At 61.4% G+C, this 6,317-nt stretch overlaps 2 protein-coding genes across 11 annotated transcripts in view; both read right to left on the bottom strand.

Annotated features, from left to right (window-relative positions):
- GLI4 (GLI family zinc finger 4) overlaps positions 1 to 2,216 on the bottom strand; it is an 8,345-nt gene extending 6,129 nt beyond the window's left edge. Inside the window, exon 1 of the mRNA XM_029923263.1 lies at positions 944 to 2,216. The gene's annotated coding sequence lies outside the window, so the exon portion shown is untranslated. The remainder of the gene's footprint in view (positions 1 to 943) is intronic.
- An 86-nt stretch (positions 2,217 to 2,302) lies between these two features.
- Positions 2,303 to 6,317, bottom strand: part of ZFP41 (ZFP41 zinc finger protein) — a 10,939-nt gene continuing 6,924 nt past the window's right edge. For 9 of the 10 annotated variants that reach the window (XM_029923275.1, XM_029923276.1, XM_029923268.1 and 6 more), the window contains 2 exons: positions 3,920 to 4,082; positions 2,303 to 2,500 (listed from right to left, as the gene is read on the bottom strand). The gene's annotated coding sequence lies outside the window, so the exon portion shown is untranslated. Of the gene's footprint in view, positions 2,501 to 3,919; positions 4,083 to 4,897; positions 5,423 to 6,317 lie in introns of those variants that run through there. The other variant, XM_029923277.1, reaches the window with a different exon arrangement.

Raw genomic sequence — 6,317 nt, 5'->3', positions numbered from 1 at the left:
TCCGTGGCGCGGGGAGGGCCGGGCGCGGCGGCAGCCGCCGGGTCCGCTGCGCTCGTGCGGCCCCGAGTTGTCGCGGCGGCAACGGGCCGTGGAGACCGTTGAAGAGTTGCCCCCAAAGCCCGCCCGGGGCCGTCCCTAACCTCGCGGTGTTCCCCCTGGGCGGCCGCCAGCAGCCGGGGAGCTTGCTGGAAGCAGTCTCCTCTTCTCCGTTTGGGGCTGTCCCCAGTGCCCCTCTACACTGCCCTACCACCTGTGTTCCCAGCCCTAGGACCTGAGGAGTGGCTGTTACAGAATTTCCCAAAACCTTTCCGTGGAATCCTTCCTGCTGTTCCTCCGAAGTCTTTTCCGGCCCTGTCCTTACAACCCGAAGAAGGAAATTTGGCGTCACCGCCCTTGTTAGGAAGAGCAGACCGCGGGAAGCGGCTCCTGTGACCCCGCCCAGCAGGAGTGGGCGTCCAGGCGTCTGCTTGCCCGCGCCGGCCCCGAGCCCAGGCGGGCGGACAGCCGGAGACAGCGAGGGAGGACCCGCAGCCAGCAGCCCACGCTGCCCGGATGCTCAGGGCGGAGGGACGGGCGCCCCGGCATCTGCCATCTGGTCCCAGGGCGGGTGCCAGGCAAGCGAGAAGCGGGCTGATCAGGGGTGGACTCACTCGCAGTGAGGGGAGGGACTGTCCTCAGTGGGCAGGGGACAGGCTGCGAGCTGGGAACCGGGTCCCACCAGCCTGCAGCAGCGGACTCCTGCCACAGGCCGCCTGGTCCACCTCCACCCCGCCTGTGACAGGACTCCAGCCCTGCTAGGTTCTGCAGAAATTCCGGCAGCGCCCCTCTGCCTGACCTAATGCCGGCCCTGATGTGTACCCGGGATGGGACAGCTCCTGGCCTCCATGCAGCTCACGTTCTGGTGTGTGGGAGAGAAAAACAACAAATTGACAAACACACCTACCCCACAGGTGTGGGAGCTTTCAGGAAGCACACGAGGGCTTTGTGGTCCAAGGAGAGCTCACTAAGGAAGTGACATCAGAGGGGAGGGAGAGAGAGAGTAGGGCAAGCTGGTCGCACAAAGGCTGGAGAGAAGGGGATTCAAAGAAGAACATGTGCAAAGGTCCTGAGGCATGAGTGTTGCTGAAGGTTTGGAAGAGACCAGGCAAGCTGGGAGTGTGGTGAGCCAACGGAGAACGGGTCAAGGTGGAGAAGCAGTCTAGAAACCATGATTAGGAGCCTGGATTTTAACTACACCAGGAGGTACTGAAGGTCCCAGGCAGAGTGAGACCTCACATGCATTTTAAGATTGGTTTGGGGCAGCACGGAGGCAGGAGGTTTGGATGGAGTAGGCTGGTAGGGGACCACATTTTGACAGCACCTGCTGTGGCCTGGGATGTGGGGCATGGCGACTCGGGGTTTGGTTTGGAGTGTGGCCTGCGGAGATGGGGCACCGGCCACGCGCCATTCCTTGCTGGGCGTGTGGCCCACCTCCCTGCTCCCCTTGTCAGTCTGCCCCTTTCCTCTCCTGGCCGCACGTGGCCCTGCTGGTTTAGCTTCAAAGCAGGGCGCCCTCTGGCTTCCTCGGAGGACCGGGAGTTGCGGGCCAGTCACAAGTCCCCCCCACCTCTGCCCCAGTTTCCGGGGACTCGGCCCTGTCCTGCGGTTCCGCCAGGCTCCTCGGACCAAACAGGCACTTGTCGGGGTTCTGGTTTCTGCCCAGAGCTGCCTCACCTCGTTTTCCAGCCTGTAACCCTGGTCAAGGGCCCATACTCTGTCTGCACCGCAGCCCATGGCCTTCCGTTGGGTCTAACTCGGAGGCCTGTCCTTGGCCACCGGGCAGCCTCCGCTCTGCAGGGCACCTCCCCTCAGTTGGGACAACCCCAAGTGTCTCCGGTTCCGGGGTTCCCTGGCAGGCAAGGTGAACAAGGGCGTGGGAGGGCGGGCAGGCCCAGGGGGTGAGGAGGCAGGCGGGGCGCCTCCCAGACCCCCTCAGGGCGATGGCTGCAGGCATCAGGCGAGCAGGGACCTGCAGTGTCCCGGAATCTGGGGCTGAGAAGGCTGGGTCTACCGAGGGACACAGTATTTTGTCGCACAAGGGGCCGCTCTCAAGCTAAGTCCGCAGACCCTCCTCTGACGTACGCGTCTGTCTCTTACGGCCTGGTGACTGCGGCAGCCCCCAGCAGACGCTTCTGGAGGCGGTGAGCGGCTGGGTCCAGGCCCTGCAGGCCTGCGGCCAGACCCTGGGCTGGGAGATGGTGGCAGCGCCTCCCTGGGGAGTCTTGGGCACCCCCAAACTGCAGGGAGATGGGCGGGACCCACGAACGGGTCAGGACTCAGGTTTATTACAGGAGAAAACAGCATCCACAGGAAGCAGGGCGATGGACGCTGGGAGGCAGCCGGCGCGGGACGCGGAGCATGGGCGACATCCGTGTGGACGGAGAAAGCAGCACGCGCGGTGGGGGCCACAGGAGAACGCGACAAGACAGAACGGGTGTCCCGATGGCAAGCACACTGAGGACTGAAGGAAGGGAAGATGTTACAAAGTTGAGGTTCACCAGATGTGACTAGTTGGAAAGTGACATCTCACGGCCCACGAGCAGCAGCCGTGCGGGCCTGCGAGCGGCCACCTCGCTCGGCCACGAGTGGGCACAGCCACGCACCGCGGCCGCGGTGTGAGGACCCCGGTAACCTGGCGCTCCAGCTCACCAGGAAACAAACACGTGTTCACACTGGAGCGCCCCACGGGTAGGGCTGCGGTGACTGGGGACACACGGCTGGGACAGTGGGCGTGTGGGGACCCCAGTGCCGGATCCACGTGTGCTCTGGGGCTGAAGCCCCCCGGGAGCTCCCCCCCGCACGGCTGGGACACCCGCGCCTGAAGGTGTCCCGGGGCAGCGGTCTGGGCGAGCGGTCCACCAGCTCGTGGACCGTGGACCAGGCAGCTGGAGCCTGTGAGGACGACACCGGGAGACTGCGGACTCTAAGTCCCCGCCCACGGGTCTCTGAGGCCAGGGCTGCCCTAGAGCAGGGCCATGTCCTCCGCCGCAGACACGAGCCGGGCTGTCAGCGTCGTGGCTGCTCCCGCCCTGAACCGGCCCTCAGGCTGTTCCCTTTCTGGTCCCTACACTGCTTCCCTCCCCCTCCCGACGCCCCTCCACCCTGGCTGAGACCCCTGCCCTCGCCCACCCGGCTGCAGAGCTAATGTCCCGAGTGTCCCTGGTGCCACAGGCATCTGCTGCCTGCCGTCCTGCCTCACTCCGTGGCGTGGCCGGGGCCAGGCTCCCTCCCAGGGGTAGGAATGACCACATCTCAGTGTCTGGACTGGGGATGGACACGAGAGGTCACTAGAAATCAAGCCCAGGTGGCCTCCTGGTGCCTACAGCCTCCCCAGGGACGCAGGGGGCCTGGCAGAGACCGGAGGCTGACCTCGGGTCACTCCCGATCTGCGGGGAGAGGAGGCAGAGCCCCCACCAGCCCACAGCGCTGGCTCCCACCTTCCCTCAGGTCCAGTCCGCAGCGGCCCGTCCCCACATCCGTTAAGTTCGAGGGCCTCCGGGCTGGGCTGGGGGTGCCGGTGCGCTAACTGCTCCCCCAGCAACAGCAGCCTCGCTCAGCGGGGGGCCCCTGAAGCCTTGCACTTGGAAAAGGCGTTTCTCTGGCACTTTCTGGGAGCGGAGCCTGGGGAAGTCCTGGACTTTGCCCGCAGCGCATTCCTAGAAGGCTGCTGGTGTCAGAACTGGCCTCCTGGGGGTGGGGGGAAGGGGGGGTGCGTTCTGCGGCCTTGCAGGTTCGGAACCAGGGAAGGCCCCCCTTTCTCTCCACTCACCCCACTGGCAGGCATCTCCCGGTGTGGACTTTCTGCCACCAAACTGCCCGTCCCGCCTCTGCCCTGTGTGCGCCCCCCGCCCCCAGTCCCTTACGGTTTTCTTCTGCTCACCCAGGGCCTTCCTCTCCTCTTCCTCACAGATCTCCGTCTCTCCTTGGAGCTCAGGGATGACGGTGACTGTCAGTCCCGAGGTCCGGGTTTAGGCAGATGTCATCAGGAACTTCTTGCCTGGGGTGATCTGCTCTCACAGCCAGAAACGGACAAGGAATACCTTCTGAACAAGGAAATGCAATTATTACCTGGTTTGTTGCCGGGAAACTACCACCACGCAAGTGAGGAGCTGACGTCTGTCACTGCTGGGGAGGGGGGCGGGACTGCTGCTCGCTGGACCTGGATGGGCCAGGAGCAGAAAGAGCTTCCTGCTTCTCAGAGTTTAGAAAATACATCGCAGTGAGAGCTGGATGGCGAGGAACTCGTTCTGCAAGACGAGCCACCGTATCTGATACATTTTGTGATACATTTTAACTCGATACATGGGCCAGTTCTCGTGATACAAGTCCTACGTGACGCCCAACATCAGCGATCCCAACCGAGCCAACGGTTCTTTCTCGCTCTCTCTCTCATTCGCTTGCTGTGGGATTTCATTAATGCAATGTCACATTTCCGCAAAATCCTCAAAAGGAGGTGAAATCAAGTGTCACTGGAAAAGGTCCTTGTTAAAGTTGCACAAAAAGGGGCGCCTGGGTGGCTCAGTCGCTCGAGTGTCCGACTTCGGCTCAGGTCATGATCTCACGGTTTGCAGGTTCACACCCCGCATCGGGCTCTGTGCTGACAGCTTGGAGCCTGGAGCTGCTTCAGAGTCTGTGTCTCCCTCTCTCTCTGCCCCTCCCCTGCTTGTGCTCTTCTCTGTCTCAAAAGTAAATAAACATTAAAAAATAAAAAGAAGACAAAGTTGCACGAAGATTCCATTGAGCCAACAGATGGCAGCGATTCCATCAGTGACGGTGAAAAGTCGACCTGCTGGATCACCGACCTCGGCTCCCTGGCAGCAGCCACGCAGGTTGTCAAAGGGAGGTGCGGCTTCGTCCGTTTACTTTTCTATTTTTTATTTTCTTTATTGTTTTGTATTAAATTACAGTACTGTAATGACTTTTATGTATGAATGTTTTTGGGTTGTGGAGCGAATCATCTGAGTTTCCATTATTTCTTAGGAGGACATTTACAAGCGTGTTTCCGGGAAATCATGCCCGCGAACCACGCGGTGACTGTAGATCACACACACGGGAACTTACGGTGTGTGCGGCGGGACCAGGAAGAGCCCAAACGCCCGCGCGGCGCCTGCTCTCGCTGCCCGAGGAGCGTCCGAGTGCGGCGTGAGCTGCTCTTCCCTGCTCTCTGGCTTCCCTCCCCGGGTATTTCCAAACCACACGCTGGTCACTTCCGCGCTCTGTAATAATCGCCCTGCGGGCCTGACCGGCTCCGCCCGGGGTCCTGAGACCCCGCCTGGTGACGGGGGCGTGTGCGCGGCTGATGCACGCTTGGTTATTTCCCGTTTTTCTGGCGCTCCTCGTGCACTCTAAATGTTGCCGCACGTGACAGAAGTTGTCTGAGGTCCTATAATCAGTGAAATTTCTACGTTAGCACAGTAGGGCACATGTTTACCTTGCTAGGAAACGTTATTTTTGTTGCAAAAATGGGTAGGCAGCTTTTTAAAATTGCATTTTTGTTAACATCACATCAAATTCAATGGACTTTTTTCACTGTGGTAAAACCTACAAGGCGTTGATTACTTTAGCCATTCAGAAGCGGACACTTCGGTGGCAGGAAGTCCTCACAATGCGGTGTACCCAGCGCCCCGATCTGCACCCGGTCCTGGCTGTCATCCCGACAGAAAGGCCACCCCATCACTCGCCCCTGTCCCCGCCCCTGCTAGCCTCTCCCCTGCCTTCCTGTCTGCGCACCGCCCGCTCCGGCCCCAAGCGGACCCGGGGTCAGCTGCAACCGGCCGGGCGGAGTCCGGCCTCTCCAGCGGCATCGCCTCCAGGGACCCCCGTGCGCGGCGGGCGTGGGGGCTCGCTCCTCTCCCGGCCGAGGAGGGCTTCGTCACGTGGCCACAGCACATGGGGGGACGCTGAGCCGTGTCGCTGATGGCCGCCGCGCCTGCTGGACTCCGCGTAGGCACCTCTGTGAACAGCGTCGACCCCCAATGTGACAGCGCGCTAAGTCCTTACTGACACCTTGCTTGGTGACTGTGGTGGGACACTACGTAGACAGCATGACCTGCTGAGGCACACAGAGGGGTCTCCCGTTCAGGCCCGCCTGCACCTGTGACTCCCGGCCTGGCTCCCGGTGGCGCCGACGGGCAACTGAGGGCCCAGCGAGGCCCGGCGGATACTCTGCATTGGGTCTAGAAAATTCTACTGCATTCCTCATTTATGCAGATGTGTTAATCATGAGTGAATGTTGAATTTTAACAAATATTTCTGCAGCTGCTCAGATACTAAGATGC

This window comes from Suricata suricatta, chromosome 15, assembly GCF_006229205.1.
Source record: "Suricata suricatta isolate VVHF042 chromosome 15, meerkat_22Aug2017_6uvM2_HiC, whole genome shotgun sequence".
NCBI classification, from domain to species: Eukaryota; Metazoa; Chordata; class Mammalia; order Carnivora; family Herpestidae; genus Suricata; species Suricata suricatta.
Note: the sequence above shows the minus strand (reverse complement) of the source record. Positions and strands in the feature narration are given on the sequence as shown.